This window comes from Calidris pugnax, unplaced genomic scaffold (assembly GCF_001431845.1).
Source record: "Calidris pugnax isolate Ruff unplaced genomic scaffold, ASM143184v1 scaffold95, whole genome shotgun sequence".
Classification (NCBI taxonomy): Eukaryota; Metazoa; Chordata; class Aves; order Charadriiformes; family Scolopacidae; genus Calidris; species Calidris pugnax.
The window spans coordinates 13,592,685-13,616,887 of NW_015090885.1; positions in this window are offsets into that span (position 1 = coordinate 13,592,685).

The window sequence follows — 24,203 nt, forward strand, 5'->3', positions numbered from 1 at the left end:
CGGAGGGCTGTGCTGCCATACAGCGAGACCTGGACAGGCTGGAGAGTTGGGCAGAGAGGAACCTGATGTACTTCAGTAAAGGCAAGTGTAGGGTGCTGCACCTGGGGAGAAATAACCTCATGGACCAGTACAGGTTGGGGGCTGACCTGCTGGAGAGTACCTCTGAGAAGAAAGACCTAGGAGTCCTGGTGGACAATAGGATGACCATGAGCTGACAATGTGCCCTTGTGGCCAAGAAAGCCAATGGCATCCTGGGGTGCATTAAGAAGAGTGTGACCAGCAGGTCGAGAGGAGTTATCCTCCCCCTCTATTCTGCCCTGGTGAGGCTCCATCTGGAGTGCTGTGTCCAGTTCTGGGCTCCCCAGTTCAAGGACAGGGAACTGCTGGAGAGGGTACAGTACAGGGCTGCTAAGATGATTATATTCTGAAATTACCTCTGGCCTTTTACGTTTAGTTTTCATAATCATGTTAAATTTTCTCTGCTCTGGGCCACAGTCCTAGCTCTGTCACAGGCTATGTTACCATAGGCAAGTTACTAAATTATCAAGTATCTGGAAGTCTGGAGGTCCTGGTTCCTCTCCACTAGAATCAACAGAAGTACTCAGCTCTCTCAGATTCATGATAGGGCAAACAATTCTGATGTGTAAACCTGTTTCCCAATCTATTAATTTTGATCCTCTGATAATTAGACAGGGATAATGTTAGTGCCTCATCTGGATGCTCAAGAAGACAAGCACTTGAAGAAGGTTCACACAAAAGTTGTACAAATGAATTCAACTAGAAGAGCAAAACTACAACCCAGCGAAACCCAACAAATCTGGCCAACAATAAAGATAAAGCAAAGCAGAGAAACACCTCAAACCCTAATTGTGGAGGACAAATAAAGATTTATGAAAGATCCTGTCACCTATTAGACATGTGTTACCTCTCCTTCAAGTTACATCTAGAAAACTCTCTGTGTTTATATTGTTCACCTTCCTAGGCACTTCACCTTGTGTCTCATTAACCATGTTGTCAGAAGCTGGCAAGATATCAAGTGGCATCACTAATTACTGTTGTCTTAAAAACTGCATGCTGAACTAGCAGCAAAAGAGCTTATTAGAAAGAATAAAGGAGAAAACCTGGCCAAACTTGTCTTTAATTTTCATTTATCCTTTAAGGACAATCAGGAGAGCAGATGGTTTATCATTCCTGCACAGCTTCTGAGTAAAGAAAGCTGATCCATTTATTTAAGAGCCTTACCTCCTGTCAGCCCTGTGTTTGGGAAATTGCATATTGCAAGATTTCCCCTTATTACAAGAATGCTTTCCCGACAGGCCTGCAAAAATTTAAGCTTTCCTGTCAATCAGATGAGCCCCTTTATCCCATTTGGCGACAAACCTTGGATAAAAATAGACTGCCATCTGACTAAGCATCTGAGAGACTGAAAGACACATGCTGGAACGCAACTGATCTGAATATTAGTTAATCAGTTGATGCCTTTCCAGCAACACATTATGGCTGCTCAGAAAGCATATGAGACTACCTTCAACAGTGTACTTAAAAACAAAAAAATTAAAAGGGGAATTTGCCTTTGTTTTCTTCCCTATTTTAAAGAGGGCTTGTTAACTTGGACCTTCTCCATGAGTTCTGTGTAGAAAGTCTCATGCTATTTTCTTTCTTTTCACCTTTTGTGCTTCTCTCTCCCCTTTCACTTTTTGGGACAAAAGGGAAAGATAACAGACTCAAAAGCAAATGTAGCTCAGGCGGCCTAAAAGACTTCTACGTATAAGACCGTTTGATGTAACACATACCAGTCCACCAGCTGGGCATAGAGGAATGACCTTTATTGGCTATTAGGAAGGTAATAGGACAAATACAGATCAGTCTTTGTGACAGTAAAATACTTCATGATACCCTAATAGTATTAAGAGTGTTTTGTTTTTATTGACAGAAATTTATTCTGTCTGAAATAAATTTCAAAAAATAATTTGAATCATTCAGTAATACAAGCTAGAAAGAGTCAATAAAGTGATTGAAGCGAAAGAGACTCCCCCTTTCTGGTCAACGCATATTTCATCAGTTTAGTCCTGAAGTCCTGAGTAACCTCGAGGAAAGAAGTTAAGTGAGAGCAAATCTGCTGACATGAAGTTTGAATCTACGCTATTACTTCAGGCTAAATAAAAATTTGTGGTAGCTCAGAATAACATGACGTTATAACTATCAAATTTGAACAATTTTAAAGCACAATCTCTCAGAAATTTTTGATGTGTGTATACAGAGCATGACTCATGAAGGTTATACTTCACTACCTGAACTCCACATTTTGGACCACAGAAAAACATTCACCTGCCTTTCCAATACTGCATCTATTTTTTCACTGTCAAATGTATTTAAGTAGATAACCTATGGCACACAGTTATCTCTGCTGCAATTTCTAGGCTGGTACTTAACTGAGAAATTGCAATATTTTTTCACTCATGCTTCCCTAAATAATTTACTTTTATACTTCTATAAAGAATAATTGTAATAAAAAGTCTTACATTTTAAGTGTTATCATTGTGCCCTAGAAGTGCATTAGACAGGGTACCGGCACTTCAAAGAACAAGATATTATTTTAGTTAAGAAATAGCACAAGTTTGGGTGCATCAGGGAAGGAAAAATTCAGGGAAGTAGTCAATATCTACTGCCTTAAGGACAGACCACAGACTGTTACCTCTAGACTGCTACCTCTAAATTGCTATGGAAAACTTCATTTCAATGACAACTTGCAAGAAAAATTTAAACATACGCTATATTAGATATAAGAGGAAAAGTCAGTTTCCCAGAGAAATGTGGAGATGCAATGTTCATTTAATTCATTTATGTCAAATGATGATCCACAATGAAGGGAAAAGTGGAAAGAAGAAAGTTCCTAACTTTTACTATCACCCACCCTGTTATTACTAGATTGTCTTGATGACATATCATGGGCCTCAACAAGGCTAGGTGAGCAATTAATTCAACACACCTCCAGAAAACTACCACGTGCTTATATTATCTCAGAGCAACCTGAATTATAGAGGAAAAAACGTCTCCTTCAGTCCTCTGCCTAAGCCTTTGAGGAGGGAAAGACATCTCCAAGATGTAACCACAGTTAGTTTAGGGAAAGCTGCCACTTTCTACTCAAACTCCACAACAGAAAAAGCCTGACTGGAAACTGCACATCACTGACTGATCCTTTGAATGATGCTAGAAGGAAACCAAAGCTATTTACCATTTTGCAACAGCTCAATTACTTCACACAACCCATTTGCCACCACGCAGGAAGTTTTGTTCACTTGTCTGCTTTTTAAAAACTAAGGATGACATCCTTTTGCAAACAAAATGGTAGCGACCATTTTGATACATAAATTAAACTCTTCCTATTCCACCTACTCCCCATGTCATTTCATTAGATGATGAATGTTTCAGATCTTGCAGAGGACAGGCCCTTAGATCACAGAGCAGATAGGAAAAGTTGAAACTTACTTTCTTTTAAATATGGTCATTAGTTCTTGATCCACATATGCATTTTTTTTTAAATTGGGATACCAAAAAAGGACTGTCCATTTTCTTCCAAGAATCACATTTTGATACCTAGAAGAGGAAAGTCTGTAAAGAGCAAATGTATATATTAAAAAAGGAAGAGATGGTCAGGTCACACCAGAAATGGGAGCTCCTCATTTCTCCACATGCTGCTCTAATCTGTTAGAAGGAAGGTAATTTAAGGATTATTGTAGCATATACTTTCCATTAGCTGGGAGCCTCCTGCTCACCCATATGCTGCTTTTCCTTTTAAGTGCAGCAAGGACTATTCACCCTAGTTGTTAGGCTCCATGCAGTCAAACTAAGTCATTGCATTTGTGTTGATGAGGATCAAATGAACATCTAAGGTCAAAAAAACCTGTAGCTGCTGAGCTAATTATAGCACGTGGTGAGTGTGTGTGTGCTGGGGGGGGGTGAGAGCTGGCATGCTGGACTTGAACAAGTGATGCGAATAAACCTGCACAAGTATAAATTGCAAGGATTTATTGCAATGCAAATGCTGCCATGAGAACCTGAGTCATAATTCTCTCCTGCCCAAGAAGATAGGATATGTGAGCTGTTGATTGTAACACGTTCTCAGCTTTCAGCAGCATGAGTGAAAAGAGCAAGTCCTATTGCTGATTTTTCTTTACTGCAGTATTGTCAGACAGCTGTAGCACAACATGCTTAGTGGTTTTGACCTACAAGATTGTGAACGAACTGTGACTGCTCAGAAGACTTCCTCACCCAGCCGTGACACTCCTGTGAGTGATGCGACTACAAAAACTTGGACAGGAAATTTCTGCGTTACTCTTTCTAGACTGACAGCTTAAAGCAAGGTCTTTTAAACCTGTTTCTCCTCTAATTTAAGTTTTAAAATAAGAAAGGCTAGAGTGACAGGCACTTGGGGATTCTGATATGTGTGTATTGTTGCCCTGTTATTCTATCATTGGCTACCGGTTTGCCTCAGGCACGATTTCTGTTCCAATTACTGCTTGCCTTCTCATTATATTCTATATGGAGCTGTATCACACATATACACGGCTATGAGGTAAAAACTTGTTTGTCAGAACAAAAGCACACCTGGCAGCCATGCAAAAAACATTTACCTTCTAGTTTATCTAATTTGTACCGTGCAATTACACCAGTCGTATCCAACACTGGAACCTTCTTTAAGTTACCTCTGCTACTTTTGTGATAGTGCTCTTTCCAATTCTGCTGTAAGAGGGGAGAACCACCTTTGACTTGAACTAGCAATAGAATCACAGATTGTCTCAAGTCAGAAGGGGCACACTACGATCATTGAGTCCAACTCCCTCCTAGTTAGGAGGGACTTGTAGGACTACCTAGCACTAAATCACATGACTAAGAGCATCATCATAGAATCATCTAGGTTGAAAAAGACCTTGGGATCATTGAGTCCAACCACCTACCCTACTCTACAAAGTTCTCCCCTACACCGTATCCCCCAACATCACATCTAAACGGCTCTTAAACTCATCCAAAGATGGTGACTCAACCACCTCCCTGAGGAGCCTATTTCAGTGTTTGACCACTCTTTCCGTGAAGAATATTTTCCTAATGTCCAGTGTAAACCTACTCTGTTGGAGCTTGAAGCCATTCCCTCTCGTTCTGTCACTAATTACCTGTGAGAAGAGACCAGCACCAACATCTCTACAATGTCCTTCCAAGTAGTTGTAGAGAGTGCTGAGGTCACCCCTCAGCCTCCTCTTCCTCAAACTAACCAGTCCCATCCAGATGCTCCTTCAACTCTGACAGGCTTGGTGCTGTGACCACTTCCCTAGGAAGCCTGTTCTAGTGACTGACTGCCCTCTCAGTAACTTTTTCCTTTCTCAGTAAATATTTTCCTAATGTCAAATCCAGACTGTGTGCTGGAGACACTTAAGTACATATCTCATTACTGCTGCTTCAATTATCTTTGAAACGTTATGCGCACAAAGCTGGGGCAACAGAATCAGAGACATAGACACAGGTGTGCCTGGAAATGGGCGAGCCTGAACCAAAGCTGTCCTCTCCTGCTAACCTCAGCCTGTCGGCCGCAACGCCACCCGGCAGCAACAGTCCCCGGTGAGGACAGGTGGTAGGAGCCAAGCAGTTGCCACCTCTCGCAGCCAACCAAGGGAGCAAGGTTGCCCACGGGGACACCCTGCCCTTGGCGGGGGGTGAGGCCCGGCTGGACGGGCAGCACGTCTGCCACCAGAGGGCGGCAGAGGCTCAGGCGCGGCGGGGCGGGCTGGGCGTGGCCGGGAGCGCCCACGGGGCTGCGGGTCCCTGCCGCGGGGATGCGGGTCCCCCTCCCGCCCCGGCCCGGTCCCCTGCGCCCGCTGGTCGGTCCCGGTGCCGCAGCACCCCCCGGGGCAGGGCCGTGCTCGCTAGGGAGCTCCACGTTCTCAGCCGCGGGGGCTGGACAGTCGTTTCCAATGAAAAGTACCGTATCTACTGCATTATGTGAATAATCCTAGCAACACTTACACATTGGCTATATATTAAAATACCTTTTAATAAAACTTTGCACGTAATTAAATAAAACCAGTATGTATTTAATAATTTCCTATCAAATCTTGCTTTCGCAGGAGTCGCAGCGCCAGCCCATCGAACTCCCTGTCCTGCTTGATAGTTTGCAGTATCTGCTCCAGAGCAGAGTTTTTCCCCAGGAAACTCTTTTGGCACCAAGCGTTTCATGGCATTGAGCTCCAGAAGTTACCTGAACTTGGTAAAAAGAAAATCAACCTGAAATCTGCTTCTTGTGTTTGACTGAAAGTCTTTGCAACTGCACCCGTAAGGACACGCAAACTCATTACCTACCTTCTCTCAACAGTCACCGATTGCAGACAACCCTTTATGTTGCCCAACTCTGGAAAGTTCGCAGTCTGATTTCTTCACAGCATTTTAATTCTTCCAAGCCTCATGACATTTCTATCACCACTAGTTAATCAGCTGTCTCTGGGGCAGAATTCTGTTTAATTTGTTCTTCCTGTGCAAAAGGCACATAAAGCAATGCTGCTCAGTGCACACCAACGCAGGGGCTATATAATTATTTTCCATATTATAAAACAGTACATTTAAAAAAAAAAAAAAACACAACACCACAACTGAGTTGCTTGTGAAACTTCATTTGGTGAAATGATTCATAATGTTTGCATGTGACAGGAGCACCTTCCTTACGAGAAAAGACTCAAGGACCTGGGACTCTTTAGCCTGGACAAGCAAAGACTGAGGGGAGACCTTATTTACCTTTATAAGTATCTAAAGGGTGGGTTGAAGGATGATGGAGCCGGACTCTTTTCAGTGGTTTCCAGTGATAGGACAAGGGGCAACGGGCACAAGCTGGAACATAGGAAGTTCCATTCAAATATGAGAAAAAACTTTACAGTGAGGGTGACGGAGCCCTGGAACAGGGTGCCCAGGGAGGTCGTGGAGTCTCCTTCTCTGGAGACCTTCAAGACCTGCCTGGATGCAGTCCTGAGTAATGTGCACTGGGCAATCCTGCTTTAGCAGGGGAGTTGGACCAGATGATCTCTAAAGGTCCCTTTCAGCTCTGACAATTCCGTGATTCCGTGACAGCGGAATTGAAGGAAGTGCTGTCAAGTAAATACCCACTGAACATCACTTCAAATGACATTTCAAAGGGACTATCCTCTGTACATAATACATTGTAAAGATAAAGCTCATTAGTAGCACTTGGATAGGTGAAAAAAGAATGGTAAGTTCATTCTCCCTTGCAAGGTAGGAAACGTTCTTTGCAGGCCTCGCAATTTTCAGTTCCTCGTGCCCACGCTGTGGTATTCGACAAACAGCATCAAAATCTCAGCACTCACTTCTCTGCTCCGTTAAAAAAAGAGCACAGCTGCTCCCTCCAGTGAATATCATACATTCCTAAACTCTTTCAGTTAAACTAGAGCATAAGTTTATAAAACAACCCATGCTCAGTCCTAAATAACCCTAAACAAGAATTAAAAGTTTAACATGAAATTGAATTCATCTTAATGTCACTCAGTTTTATAAATCTCTTCTATGTTCCCTCTCAGTCATATCTTTTCAAGATGTCATAGAGAAGGAAGAGGAGCAGTAACACCAAATAAATGCAAGTTATATCTTAGTTTTGTCAGTTAACCTGATCCAGCTTAAGCTTTGTATTTAAGATGCTGTTATTAATATAGATGCTGTTAGTAATAACTAATGTACTCTGGAAAAAACAAAGGATGACTCAAAACCACACACACTTCAGAAAAACATCAGGCACTTCTGATCCCACCAAAAAGAGGCTTTTGTCATTTTACTTGAAGAAACAGCTGTATTAGGATGACTGGAAACAACTCAATGCAATTCAATGGAGCTAGATTTTCTAACAATCCTTTGCACTACCTCTCCTTTCGAAACCTGGTTCACTTACAGGGTATGTCTTCCAAGGGCTAAATTCATTTTGTATGTTAAACCTTAGATAAGAACCCTAATCACATCAGTTCAAATCTGCAACAGCATCTCTTAACTGTGAAAGAGTTTATAATAGGAGGGGAGGATGTTCTAAGATGAACATCTATTTAAACTGAATGAGGCAAAACAGAAATTTGCCTTGCATGCTAGCCTTGTTCCAACACTAGAAAAAGGAGTTGTTTAAGTTCAGACCTTGGCTTTTATGCACAGCACACCATGCAGTTGGAGGTCCATGTCGTAAGCCAGCATCATCCTAATGTGCCCGTATGGCCCGAGATACTATCACCTGCTTCTCAGAAGAGTGTGCTCGCTGAGGTTCATCTCTGCATTGCACAGCTTCCATTCAGAGCTGGTCTGCATCCCTCTGGTGCGAGGCACAGGCAGAGCAAGCTCGTGTCTGCCTGCTCAATACCATGCAAATGGCCCCGTGCTGTACTGGTCTGGTACGAAAGGGACTACGCTGTCCAAGAACATGCAATGAAGAGAATATAATTACACAGTAAAAATAAAAAGAATATAGTTAGAGGTTTCAGGGTAGGCTATATGTATCAGTTGAATTGCATTCATGCTGGTGGACTGAAGGGAGTATGGATTAGAGTACATTTTATCCTACTATTACATTGCACAGGATGGACTCCTGTTAAATTTTTTATAAAATTGCTATTAGAATGACACCTAACCTCTATAAAAACTGCAATGAATTGCCTGAGGTGCCTGCGGTTGGCCAGAATTTAGAGGCTTAGATACTTAAACTGTAAGCGATGATGTTTGAGAGCTAACTGAAGCCATGCACTTGCCTAGCTGGCAAGGTTGCTAGAATCTGACTGACATTCTGTACTTGGTAGGAAAATATCAACTCCATTAGCATACATACAGCTCAGCTTCTGATGTAAACACACTTCCATTTCATTAGCTGCTCACTGGCTAAGAGTAAGGAGAAAGACAAATTGCTATGGATTGTGTTTAACATTTTATTTCATTAATCTGTATTACTAACCTCACATACTTTTCACAGGTATGCAGAGCTTTAACTCAAATAGTAACTGCGTTGAAAACTATGCAGAGTCAACTTGTACCTTACAACAATTCGTAATAGTACCGCACTTTGAACATACAAGCAGTTTAGTCTTTGGGTCTTCACCTTCTCAGTTTTACATAGAAAGACTTTCAGGTCTTAAGAACCTTGAAAACATCCAACATTCCCCTCTCAACCCCCAAAAAGCAACCCAACCAAAAAAAAACCCACAGACAGACAAGAGCTGCCTTCCTGGACAATAGGCTGATGGTATTTTATAAGATGAGTTCTATTTTCAGACTAGTCAGGGATAAAGCAGAAAGCCAAGTGAGCAATAAGGAGTTGACAACAAAGCTGCAGTTCGTAAGCGTGTTTTTCTGTAGCAGTTGAGGAACTTATGAGAGATAATACTTCTTTCCCTCCATGACAAAACAGTTACCAACGTATTTTTTCTCAGAGACCAACACCCTCATAAACAAGTGCTCTAACTGACATCCTAAATTACTAGCCAGAGTTTGGCCTCATTGGCTTCATATGTTTGGCCAATAGGACTAAATTTACTAAATTGCCACTCCTCTCTCCAATGAAGGTATTCCCATACGCAGGTTAGACCCAGACTATTGTAAGTCTCAAGAGTCCTGGTGCTTATTTGCTCCTCACTCTGAAGAGTCTGTGCTGCTTCTTTGTTGACAAGGCCCAAGTCAGACAGAAAAAGATTCAGTACCAAGAACTATCCATCTTTTCTGCAAAAAGAAGAAATCCATGATGCAGAATAAAACCCCTCAATGAATTATTCACTTTTATATGAACTGCTGTTGAGGTGGGTGGCCAGAGGGCTATCTCACACTCCCAAATGTAACACAAGTTGTCTTGGAGTTTGTGTTTGTTGCCTGTACCGAAGAGATGGAAGACTGAGGACTCTTTCAGTAATAGGTATTTCTCTTCATCTCATGTCTAGCTATTGTATGCTGGCCATGACAGCAGATCTGCATGACTATATTTACCAGCTTTAAGACTATTGTAAGATTTATGAGAAACAGTATTCTCTCCATTCCAAAACCAGTAAAAACAAGAATAGCAAATGAACTAGTGTAAGGTCAAGTAGCACCTATTTCTTGCTAATCTAAAGACACGAGCTTGTTAAAGTGGCACAGCGTTAAAGTGTGTGCTTTAAAGCAACGTGTGCTTGAGTACACTATGCCACATCAGTCCAAGTCCTGTGGATAAAGTGTTCCTGTATTAACCATTATAAACCTTTTCCAGTGCAACACATGAGCCTGGCAAGACTCATAGGGCATTAGTATAAGTATGAACTGGAAATTCTCCACCTATTTTATAGCAGCAGCCAGGCTTTTCCTCTGAATTTGATTGTGTCCATGTCATTTCCTCAGGAGGAATGGGCCTTACTAAACACAAAACTCCCTCATTTCATTAAAAATTGATAAATTCAACAACTTTCCAAGTTTCCGTTGTTAATTTGGTTTTTTATGCTTCAATGTAATAATAGCATTTGGACAAATTTGAAAAGGGTAAGTGAGGACACATTCTACTTTGACTAAAACTGTGAAAAGGTATTATGTTATTTATAATGCACCTATCATAGTGGTATCTGAATGCTAAGAACATTAGCAGACAGGCTTTAAGGGCAAATAAACAGAAAGGATAATTTACATTCCTTTCTCAGGCATGCCATTTGGATGTACTACTCTCTTTCCCCTCTCCTACAGATGTTAAGAAAGCAACTGCAGAGAAGCCTCAAGTTTAAGTAACCTCAGTTACTGCAATACTCCAGAACAATAATCTATTCTGTTCAGATGCAATTCTCTCTGATAACAGTGCTTTATGTCCAATATGCTCCAGATCATTTGCCCCACAACGGGAAGCAGGGCAAGACAGCTATTTCTGATCTCAGTGTTTAAATCATTCTCTTCCTTTAAGATGGGAAATAAAATGTGAACGATAAAATTTAAATTTAGTTCACATTAAAGTTCTTGAGGCTGTGGCTATGAGGGAGAAGTGCTATGGCTTAATAAGCAATGCAGCCAACCATAACAAAAAACTATATATAATCTTGGTTGGTGTTTTGAAAAAAAATAAATAATCCTGTCTGCTCTTAACAGGATCAGTTTCGTCTCTAAGCTAGAATAGTATTTTGGAAGCCAAACTAACTTTCTGATCGACATACCAGGCAAATAAATATAGAAATGCCATTTAATCTGGAATGTTGGCTGACAACAGCTTGCATCAGAAAATTAGCAGACGACAATAGAAACCTCACATTTCAGAGATCAAATCTGGGCAATATTTCAGCAAAATTTGGACCTAACAGTAAAAAGCAGCAAAACCCACACAAATATAGCCACAGATCTCTGGTTACTTTGAATCCTAATAAATCATTACTATGTCAGAAAAAAAGAAAAATCTACCTTTAGAAGTATATTCACAGCTGTACAAGTGTATGGCAGCTGCTATGTAGAATAAGAATATGCTTTATTTATTTGTGCCTGAAAATCAGGAATGACTACTGAGAACTTTTTATTATGTCATTCCATAAATCTGACAGCAAACATGATTATTGTCCCCAAAGTAATTTACTTCTGTAATAACTTCCCCTTAGCTTCTACGAGCATACATAAAGAAAACCCTTCTCCCTCTACACAGCTGTGTTACTCTCAATTTTAAGATGGTGAATATCTTAACATGACTGGTTTTGGTTTTATTATTTGAAAGTGTCAACCAATGTGGCTCTCTTTGGAAATTACACAAGGGATAACATCTGTTAGTATTGCTGTTCCAGTAAGAGTCATGGCCAATCCAGCTCAGATATATAAAAAAAGTAACTCGGGACCAAGTTCATGCTTTGCATTAAACCTTACTGGAATCCTTAAGCCAATTCTCAATATTGTGAAAATGAAAGTTACGGCTAGGAAATTTTTCTGTTGAAAATGTAGCAATCAGCTATGCAACACAAATAAACACATACTTGTGTATCACAAAGCTCCAAAACATAACCAAGTACCCACTTAGAAGTCTGTACGGTGAAGCCAAAACACCCAGTCCACAAACAATAACAACAACAAGACTTATAAAGTGTCTGGCATCTCAAGTCAGACAGCTAATACGCTGAGATACTGCTGATTAGTGCAGCCTAATTGCTTCCCCCTGTTTCCCCCCACCTCCCCAAATCCACAGTTTTAAGCCTATTTTTTAAATTTTTTAAAAATTTCACGAGCATACTTACTAGTACTTACTGTACTTTCTACAATAGGAATATAATCGTGTTTGTATCACTATTTTTATGCTAGTTCACCTCTGACAGGCAGAAACAACTTGAAAAATTAAATGAAACACAAGAACCAGCTAAAAAGGGCTATGAAAACAAAGCCAAGCAACCTGGTTTTGACTACAGAATGGGAGCAAGTGGAAAGACACTAATGAAAGGGTGGTGGGATCAAACAGTGGCCCCAGGAATTGTTTTTGAAGCTGCATTTTGCATTAAATAAAAGCACAAAAAGATTCCCATTTTTCAGAGTCTGCAAAATGGATGTTCTAATAACTAAGACAAAATAAGAAGAGCCTGGAGAAAAGCAGATCTATGCAGCTGAATTAGGAAAGCTGTATCATAACAGAAAAAACTGACAGTGCTTAAATGTCAGTTAGGCAATAGATTTGGCTTTCAACCCAAAATAATTAAGTAATTGCTCCCCTCTCACAAAGAAAAGAGACATCACAACCAGCAGGACTGGGTATATAAAAAGACAGATGACATACTTCTGCAAGCCAGCCACTATTGGTCTGGATAGCTAGTAGCCACCTGTGAAGAGAAAAAAAAAAAAAAAAAAGAAAGGTAATGCTTAGACATCACCTAGATATGAGGTCCTGGGAAAGGCTTTCATTAAAAAAAAAATACCTTGACTGTGAAAGTGAATGACAGGCAGAGTGACAGCACAGATTCTTTACAGTAACCAGAGAGGTGGTGGATGACAAACCTCAGGTTTTACATGTGTTTCTGCAGCCCATTTATGAGAAACTAACAAAGTGATGGGATAAGATTTCTGTATGGACAAGGACACAGATCTCTGATCTCAAGGTAAATCCTTGACTTGTCATTGGAGGGTGAAGCTAAATTTGTATTAGGAAGTGAGACTAGTTGGAGAAAAAATAGTCTTCTGATTCTGATCTGTGATTTGAGATGTAGAAATTCAAACAGCACAGTCATATAAACCAGGAGAATCAATGTGGTATTTCAGGAACACTATGCTGATGGTATTAAAAACAAAAGATAGAGCAAGGGGAACAGTGAAACACAGCTTTTAAATTTTGAGTTGCAAAATGTAATGGGAAACTTTCCAAGAGCTCTTTCAGCAACACTAGGAGAAGACAACAAATTGGAACAAGCAGTCACAACCTGTGTCTCTGGGCATATAGAAACCCACAAGACAAATTACTGCAGGCCATCTGATACAGCTTTGTAAAACCAGCCATAATGTGGCTTTAGAAGTAGTTAGTCGACAGGAGGATATTCCATATGCAATTTCCTATCCAAAGAGACTTCCTGTGCATGAAATACAAGCCACTGTTTATATTTAAGTCAAAAGACATTTGGTGTCTTAAAAAATATTCATCAACTCTGCATATTCTCTAGAAGGCAGACTTGTGATAACCAGATATTGGCAGACCTCAAAAGAATTCAAGTTGTTTTGAAGGGAATGCAAGAAAGGAAAACACATAAAGAACTAATTTTTGCTAAAGTAGTGAGGAAATAAAGCAGAAAATATTCTGCAAGAGCTAGCAGCAGTGAAGAACAGAGAGTGGCCAACAGCAGAATCTCAGAACACAGACAGGTGTCAAACAGAAGAGGCGCAGATAACATCCAGGAAGATTCAAGGGGGAGTAAATAAACAAAAATATTCACGTGTCAAAACTGTGGATGAGCACTGGTTCCAACTGTAAAAGAGATTCCATAGTAGGCTTTTGGGGTATAAAGCACTATGTAAACAGACAGCAGAGATCAGACATGAAGTCATCAGGAATTTGATACAATAAACTGCAAATAATCCTGTCATTCTGTTCACCAACTTCTTTGAAAAAAAAAAGCAAAACCCCCCAAAATGTCTGCCTCAAAATGAACTCATAAATTGGCTGAGAATCCAGAAGGAAATATTGGTATGAGATATCTTGAATAAAAATCTCACAAAGCAGATGGCCATTTTACACTTCATGGTTTTCTGTCAAAAGACTAATACCATTGGATCAGGCCCTTTCAAAACAAGGTGTTTTTTTCCTTAGAAGTTTTAGTTTGAAAAAAAGAAACTATAGTCACACTGTCTAATATTTTCCTCATCTGAGAAACCCAAATTTCCATCAAAAGCGGTTTAGTATCTTTTTAACTCAGCAGTAATAGAAATTTAAGACATTTTTTTCTCTAGCAATAACAGAAGATGTGCTCCAATCCAACTTCAATATTAATCTAATTCTTCTTTTTTTTCTTCATTCAATGTATCATGTTAACATCACTGTCTAAAAACAGATACTTAAACTAAAAGAAGTAACAAGACACACCTACAAACCCCATATCCTCATACAACAATTCAGGACAAGAAAGTAATGTGAAAACTGGAAACACATAAGGCACGAGCAAAAGTCAGACATACCCCAAAAGAGTTGGAATAGGTCTTTAACACATGAAAAAAAAAAACCAACAGTTGTATTTGATGTAAATTGAAATTTGTGACACTATAACATTATAGCACAAGCTGTTCAGCAAGGTAATAATACTAATCTTGAAGCAAAAACCCCCACTCCACGGTTAAGTTTTACCAAAACACAGCAATGATTTTGTTCTAAGGAAGCTCTGATAGTCTTTAGGGAGGTAAAATAAACTCCCTTCTAGGAGGGTATACTGAAATAAACTACTTATCCCTAAAAAGGAATCCTTAAAGTGGGCGAAACAACAAAATCTGTAAATATGTATAAGGCTTAACATGATCATGCTTTTAAACTATTTTGCTCTTCAAATTCAGAATGTAGCCTTCATGGCCATTCATATTACATGACACAAAATGCTATGCACTCTATTTGTACAGAGAGGTTAACTGTAATTTGTCTCGGACAGCACCTAATTATTTGACAGATGGGGAAGAGCAGGGAAGATGCAACATATGGCATCTCCATTCAATAGAAAGAATGAATTAACAGAAGCAAGTAGTACTTGCTCTATTGTTACCCAGGAAGGTATTGGGAAGAATCATTATTTGCATAGTATTAGTCCATACTACTGTTAGTTCTATGAACTCAATACAGGTTTAGTGGCCAGTATCATAGGCGTACTAAAAAGTATATCCATATTTTTAAAATGTATTTTACACTTTCCTTGAGATAAAAAGTGAACATTCAATAGATTGGAAAGAAAGATTAAGCGGCATATGAAAGGAAATCCCAAGTTGTAACCAGCCAATTGCAACTAACCTCACCACACACACATCAGAGAAACCACCACTAAGATTACAGTCCTGAATTCACTCAATCTTACATTTATCTTACACATTTCTAGAACACCTACTAAAGAATTGACCATTGAAGCACTAAACCACAGGGATAAGCTAGTAAAGAAGATTCTGGTCTTTCAATCTACTGAAGAGTTGCACACTGGCCTTCCGCCTGTACTGGTGATAGTATGAGGAAAAACCTTTGGTTTTATGTAGGATCTATCTGTGTCAGAAAGAAAACAGATCACAGGCCATAATTAATCCTCCATCTTCAAATCTCTCCATAGCTCTGACAACACCAGGAAGATTCTGCCTTCATACAACAGCCATAGACTTTCCAGAGAAATAGATAAAGGCTGTCTACTGACCTGCTTGCAAGCCCACTGCCAACAGCAGTTGCCACTGGCTTACTATCAGTCCTTAAGTGCACGCTGCCTTTTTAAACAGTTTGCCACTGGATTGATAACAAGCATACTCACCTGGAAGGAAGGTGAGAGCACCTTCCAGAGCTGCCTTTCAATTTACCTACTAACACAGCTGACAGAGTTCCTGTGTCTCACCACGCTACCATCATACTTAGTCTAATGGGCCTGAATTTGACTTGTCATTAGTTACCAAAATGAAGCTCCACAGTTTACAGTGTCTGTGAAAAGAAGTGATACTGAAACATGGTCCCTCTGTACAATCCTATTTCCATTTCTCAAAGTTTCCACTTGCTTGTTTCATGACCTCCAAAGCTTATGAATACATAATTAAATGGCTACATTTACAGATGAAACAACTAATTGTTTGTGAGGACAATTGGGTGTTTTAGGAAGATAAGAAGGACTGATATTAGTCAGAGCTGGCATCATCTGGGACTGTTTGGCAACCCATCTGCAACCCATCTGCTATTTCTTGCTTCTTCCTCACAAAGTAAAACATTGAGGGGGTTTTGCTAAGATAGTTGGAACAATGTCCTGGAATGCATTACTCTTCCCTGCTTAATGGCTTTTTTTACTAGATCAGTTTACAAGTGGATATATATTATTTTTAAACTCTTAGCCCTAAAATTACAGCAGAGGACCTTGAAAGTCAAGCTATGATCTTTTTCACTTGTTTCTTAAAAGTCACAAAAAGAAATCTGCAACTGGAACTTACCTGACAATAATAATAAAAGTGGAAGCACACACTCACAATCTCCAGTAAGAAATTACTGAGAAACACCTTTGTCAGTAAAACTATGACCCAGCCCAAGCAGCCAGACTTTTTAACATGCACACCTTTGTGCCTATCAAGTCTTTGCATGTCCAGTATGAATGGTAATCGTCATTCACCTAGCTACACATGCATGCAATTATTCTGTCAACATACATGATTTTATAGCTTACTAGCTTTGAAATCTGCCTCAGTTTAATACACAAAAATGCAAGTCAGTTACACTCCTAACTATAATCTGTTAAGTAAAACTGCAGCGGGTCTCATGACTAATTCTAGAGCACTTTGATCATCCACAAACCATGAAACATTATTTCTTGAAAAGCACTACTTGCTTTCTGAAATAAACTTGTGATTAAAAGATTACCCACAACTATTTTAAACTCTGTGCACCTTCAGTTGCGTTCTATTCTGACACAGGTCCCTCTCATTGTTACTGACAGGACAGATGGCTATGTCCCAGAGCTTGTCGAAGGATTTGGGTCTGATGTGGAACTACACTGTTCCCAAACACCTCTGTAATACCTGAAGATGTGATTCCTGGTCATTTTTAAAGCAACCGAAAGAAAATATCATAAATTCCTATAGGTAATAATGACTGAGTATCTGGTAGTGTTGGTCTCCAAAGTTAATTAAGAGACCATTATGTCCTTTCCACAGAATTATTCTTAAGAATGGGTGCAGAAAGTTATGAAGTAAATTTTAGAGATATGCACCAGTTCCAGCAGTTAATATCAAGTTTTCTTATAAAACACTAGCAATAGAGGTTATGTAATCCCTTTTGAACAGCCGGATATCAAGTTAACCCAATTTTCTTCCATGAGACAAGGAAGGAAATGACTGTGGCTTCTGATTTTGGATAAAGCCATGCTGAACTCATCTCAAAATTCCCTTGGTATCAGTAGGTTCCAGCATATTTTTTGGCCTGTTCAGCACCGCTCCTGTGCACAGCCATATATTTGTCTGTTACTTCTTCATGGAATTGGGACCAAGGGGTCCACTGGCTGTAGTCCATTCCTGGCCAACTCGAGATATTTCAGATGCTTAAGCATCCTCTTGAGGACATTTAAGTTTGCAAACAGCTATTCCATACTTATATTTTCACTGAAGAAAGTAAACAGATGGCCTTTGCAAAGGCTTCAAATAACACAACTAAAATATTGATGTTTGACAGAATCTAGATTTTGATCTAGACAGATTCTAGATTTTTCAGCATGGTGACTGTGGTAAGATGCCTTAATAGTCAACAGATCTCAAACCAGGTCAGCCTTGAGCAATGGGGCATTATTGTCATTATTTAGAGAGGATGCAATGCATCCAGAATGCATCCAATGGCTCCAGAATCATATTCTCAGTCTTCCGTGCAATTCCAAGTTTAGATATAACAGACTGCCAGTTTTTACCTGACTTCAGGCTTGAAATAGTTTTAAAATTAGGCCTGAAGAGAACTAAGGCACAGTATTACTCATATACATGAGTATATGAGTATACCTCAAAGGAATTTTCAAATTAGTTTCCAATGCGGCTGTTAGCTTGATTAGTAGAAACATTTTATTGAAACCACGTTGCTGAGCCTACACTTGACAGTATTTTTTTCTGCTGCAAGAGACAAAGGTCTTATAGCTGCCAATATAAATGCTGAAACAGAAACTTGCTTTTAAGTGTGTCAGCTGGCTTTCCAGATCAAATTCCAAGCAGCCAACACTTTCACAAGAACAGCCTTTTCTGTCAATAAAGCTATTTCCATAAAATTGCTTTTAATAAGCATGAAAAAGACAAACAAAACAAAAATCCCTCGGAATTAGGCTGACCCAGTTAATGCATTTTGAACGGTTTGGTCTTTGCTCTGTGTAGCCAGAAATAATTTTTTCATTCAGGGTCAGCCCTGCATAGTTCATCTAACAAACTGCAACATCCCCATGCTCAAGTCTTACAATCTTTCTGGAAAGACATGGATGTCAAAAGAAGACTTTTCATAAACTTTCTGAGCTTGCACACTATTATAAACTGCCAGAAAGTTGTTAAGCAGATCTTATTAAGAGACAAATTAATATTTTATCAATTTATGTGCATCTATTCTCTAATCCAATTTAGAAATTCTGTTTTAAATAATCATCCCGAACACCAATCAGGACAAATCAGGCAGCCTCTGATCATCCCAATAAAAAGCCCACATATTCAAGATCTGATTGAATCCATAAAAGATTAAAAGACAGATTGAAGATAATAGTTACTGTGATTAGAAAAGCTGGACCAAACAGCTTTGCCACAGTATTGAACAGTGACATTTTTAGTTTTCAGACCTCACCTCCTGCTTAGGCCTAAAATTTGGGTTTAGCAATATATTAGCCTGCTTCAAAATATCTCTCTATCTCCCTTTTAAGATGAATGGTCTGACAGTAACTTCACAAAATGTGTAAAATCCACCTGCCAGGTATGGTAATGTCCAGTTAGACTTCATTTAACAAAATCAGGATCTGAATAAGCCTTAGCACTTGGCATGGACAAGGTATTAACGCAGAAACAACATATTAGCAGTCTGTTAGTTGCAATCCTACTGCTAGAGTTAATCTGTGCTAAAAGCAACACCTTAGCAATACCTAAAGCCCTCCTGTAGATAGACTAATAATTGTTGATACTGAAAATAAGATTTCATACCCTTGCCCGCAATTGCAGATCCAAAAGTTCTATACATATGTTGTACCTTTGGTGTTTTAGTCCTAACATTCCTGGATATCCATGTCAAAGAAACAATGGAATCAAATATCAGAAGATAAAACAGATTTAAGGAAAAAATAGGTAGATGGTTTTACCTTACCTCTGCAAAACAAATCCACTCCTAGGAGAGAAATCTGACGTTCATAAGGGAAACAGCTCACGGAGACAAAATTATTCATCATGATACTAAGCTTTTTAATAATGACTAAATTGCCCTTTGACAGTGCAGCGGGAATAGGTTTTGTATTTTTTACTGTATTTCAAACATGCAGTTAGGAACTGCATGTACTGCAACTGAACATTAGCCTTGCATCAAGAAACTTCACCCACATTACATATACTGTGTACTCACAGTTTGAAAGCTTCGCAAGAATTATCACTAATCTAATGAGCAAAGCAAGACAGACTTATGGACAGTTCTCTGCTGCCACTTTTGCAAAAACATACATGGCGTATTTGCTGAGATTTGTCACTGGATAGCCCAAGTAGTGTTAGCTGGAATGAATGCTTAGTTGTCATAGTAAGTCACTGAATCATCCTTTACTCTTAGTTATTAATGTAAAATAAAATACATTTATTGAATTGCTAGGCGTTTGAATAGTATTTGACCAATAACAGAAGGTGGTGCTAACCCTTCTACAACTCACATGTACTGTAGACACTTCTTTATTGGCTGAGATGCTGCAACAACTAAATTACTGTTCCCAGCTCCTCATTATTAGACTCCCACTCCATTTCACTATCCTCTCAAATCTGCTAGATGAATAGCTTGTCAAATGTCTCTTTAACTCATTATGGACAAATCAAACTCTTCAGCCAATGTAGAAGCAAATGGATTAGGTTATCTGTCCACAGTCTGAAACTCTGAAGAGACTCACAGCAGCAGAAGAAAACCAAATGTCTAAAGCTGCCATTGCCCCTGGGCATCAGCTTCACAGGCTGGGAGTCATATGTCCACTGCTGAATTGCCACAGTTTTCAGCCTAACACAGAAAGATAAACTATTCACATCTGGCAGTGATTGTTAGAGCAAGTATTTCAGAACCAGACATCTTTTAGATGTCTGATTTTAACACCCTTCTGACAGTCTGTCAGATCCTTAGTCATGTAATGATAATACTATCATGATATAAAAATCAACCTTCTTAAGCATTATAGTTAAAACACAAGTATTGGCTACTGGTCTTTGTAAGTACACTTAGGTTTGATAATGTGTTCAGTATGGGCACAGAAGTTTCAGTTCAGTATGGGCACAGAAGTTTCACTGGCTTAAAGCAAGGACTTAAAAGTGTCCTAATTATACTGGCTTTCTCAGGCTGTGGGGAAAACTTAAGGTAGCACTAAGGTAAATACTTAGTCTTCCAAATTTACCATCATCAATACTGTCTTCTAATGAAAGAACTTTCTACCACTTTTTCTGGTTTGATCATACACAGCCATCTTTCTGTGAACAGCATGTCAGGGCAAATGAATACAAAGGGCTGTGGTAGGGGATAGTGAAGGTGAAAGGACAACACAAGCACAGTATACAAATTCTCAATGGGTTCAATAAATCCTGCAGATGTTGGAATCTCCATTACCTCTTCCAAAATCCTGCCAGTACTGCATTTGTTTGCTTCCTTTCTTTTTGTGCCTGCCACTGAGTACAAGAGTACAGCTGCTCAGAAAAGACAGGGCTTGCTTTTCTGTAAAACTATACCAGATGGGATGCTCATTTACTGACTTTGTCCAAAACAATAAGGTTTAGTGCAAGACAGTTTTCCAGATACGTACATGGCCAAGTCTTCTCTTCCTCCCTCTATTCTTCTTTTGCAACTAAGCTAAATTTTACATAAACTGTTGATTGTTAAACCATTTTGGAATAGATATCTGCCAGGTCTTCTAATTGCAAGTTCTGCTTTTAGTTTCTTTATGAAGTAGTGAAGTATCACTACAGAGAAAAAGACAGTATGTAAATAAATTTTTATTATCAATAAATGTTTAGCCATTATAGTTTTGCTAAATATTTACTTAAAGAGTGCTTACTAGAGTCAGAAGATGTAAAAATATTGCTCTAAATGTTTCCCTTCAAGCATTTGCAACATCTTTGGCCCGTATATCTACCAAGACCTCCAATTTATTATTATTAGAGGGAATCAGACTAATCTTTTCTAAATGGTCTTCCCATAAACAAACATTAGCACTGTCAGTTGTGTTTTACAGCTTGCTGTGGATATCAGAACCAAAAGTACTTCCATAAGCAGACTCTAAGTATTTATTAGTTATTAGCCCTAGCATTTACAGCCTCCTATGAGAGAGCTAAACATAAACATGTGAGCAGTCCAGACTGATGTTGTAGAGGGCAGTACTATGTATAAATACATTGATAGAGAAAAGGCGTTAATTAGAGAGAGAGGCATTGTGAAAAAAAGTTAGTGCAATCAACACCTACAATAGCATATTTTAATTATGGTGGGTTAGACAGTTAAACAGACCTTTTCTTGAACCTGTATTAATTCAGCATTCCTTTACTGGTTGCCAGTCATACAAACTAAAAAATAACTTTCCCTAATTCCAAGTTGAGATACCTATATTTGGAAAGTCACTCAATTATAACTGCATTAAAAAAATAATAATAATAAAAAAAAAATATATATATATAATCACGACAATCTTAGATGCAGCTGCTTTTAAAACCCAGAGTCAGTCATGGAATTGAAATCCACAGAATGACATTTCTAAGCTTTTCACAGCACACCACTGCCTGTCAGGCTATGACAAGATGGACAGATAACCAGGTGCCCACTAAAAGTGCTTGCCAAGCTCCATGGTGATTTACTGCTGTTAATACCATGGAGAGTTTTCTTGTACCTGGGCCAGAAAGGGGAAGCGACCCAAAGCTTCACTTAACGGGCTGAGGCAGGCAGAAGTAGAACATAGCAGGACAGGAAGCGTACGAGGCAAAAGTCGAAGGGATTCAAAAGCAGAGAGACATTCCCCATTGTGTCTCTTCCTCACTATAAATCTACATAAGAAGATATGCACAAGCATAAATTCTTCAAATGATTCCCTGGATTCGTCTCCCTTCAAGGGAGTCTTGTAGATTGATTCAGCTGCTGAATAATAGTGCATTGTTACCATTGTCACACTTGCAACCTCCAAAACCATTCCAGCAGCCTGCTCTCTGAAGTACATTGCCTCTGGTACCTACTACCTCTGTGCAACGCTCAGCGAGCTACACTCTGGCTATAGTTATTCTAACTAAACAAGCAAGATCTAATAGTTAATAACATAATGCTCAAGCTCTCATTATTAGCATAAAAGCTACGTTAGGTAGTATTCCAATACAACCTCTATTATCTATGGTTCCCCACTCATAGAGCAACAGTCATTTTCTGTCTTAGTTCCTCCCTTTCCATTCTTCTTCCCTCTCAGCAGAGCACATTCTCTGTTCATAACTCTATGCAATAGATGGCAATAGTTTATGTGCCATAGATAGAAGAGTAATTTCAAGTATGCTATTGTCAAGCATATAAGAATCAAGAGGAAAAAAAATAGAATGGTTTGTGGACAGATTGAAACCATCTTTGCAGAATGCTGGAAAAAACCCACATATGTTAAATGGATACTGAGAAGTAGTTACTACATTTAATATAAACAGTAGTATTGCTTTCATGCACTTTTTTTTTTTTTAAAAGTACATTAGCTCATATACTGGAATTGACTGAGTTGCTTTATAAGCACTGTGCTTTTAAGCAGTAAGAGTGGGGCCTCATCGAGTTACTGAAGCTGTCTGGTGTTGCTCTGACAAATAGGGCACATGTCTTTAATTTGCCTGTTTTGCTGTTCAGCTATCCTGTAAGTATATAGAATTCTGGTTGCACAAAGTTGTTAGACAGTCCAAATATCTGGAATGCAATCCTATTTATTTTAATAAAGGTGCTCTTTTTCTTTCACAGCTTGCCTTTGCGTTTTGCCCAGCATTCTTGAGGTCAAATGATACTATTTAAGCGTACACATTACTGCTTTTTTTCCTACTCATTTTTCTTGTTCTTTCTCAACCCATTTGTTCCAGGTTCAGTGATTCCTTATTCTGAGCATCCTCATTTGTACCTCATTACTGTTTCCATTTCTTTATAACAGCTGTTCTTTCCTCTGATGCAGACTCAAAGCCCATGTCACAGTAGTGTGATGCAGAGACACCCTATGAAAGCTCCCTAGGTGGCTGACAATTCTGAAAATCATTTCTTGGTGCACTGAAGCAAATGAGAATGAGCTTATAAGAGAGGAACATGAGTGCTTTTGTTTTCATATGCAATCTGAGCTTCTATTTTAGATATCTAAGGGTTCTGAGGATTTAAAATGGTATATACAGTTTCTGTAGATCTATGGATGTCCGAACAGTATTTATAAGACAAATAGTACCATATTCTTGATAGTCAGATGGCCTTAAGAGGCAAGTCCCTCTACCTACTTCCTCAAAATGCTGATCATTACAATCATATTTATAGAAGCGTTTACCACAGTCCTATTGAAAAGTTATATTTCATAACTATTTTATTTTGATACCTTCTGGTAAATAAGTCTTTTCACTGGGGACTGATGCCTGAATTCTAATTTTTGAAAGGCACTATTTGGATTGAAAGTATGATCAGTTTATTTAAAGTTACCATCTTCTCTGTATTTCTAACTAATATAACAATCTAAATGTGCTTTGACGCATATTAGCTTGGAATCTTACAGATGCACTCAGTTATTTAAAACTGAAAATTGGCTTTGCACACTGTATATTTCAGTTTTTGGAAAGCTCCTACTTTCTCCTTATTC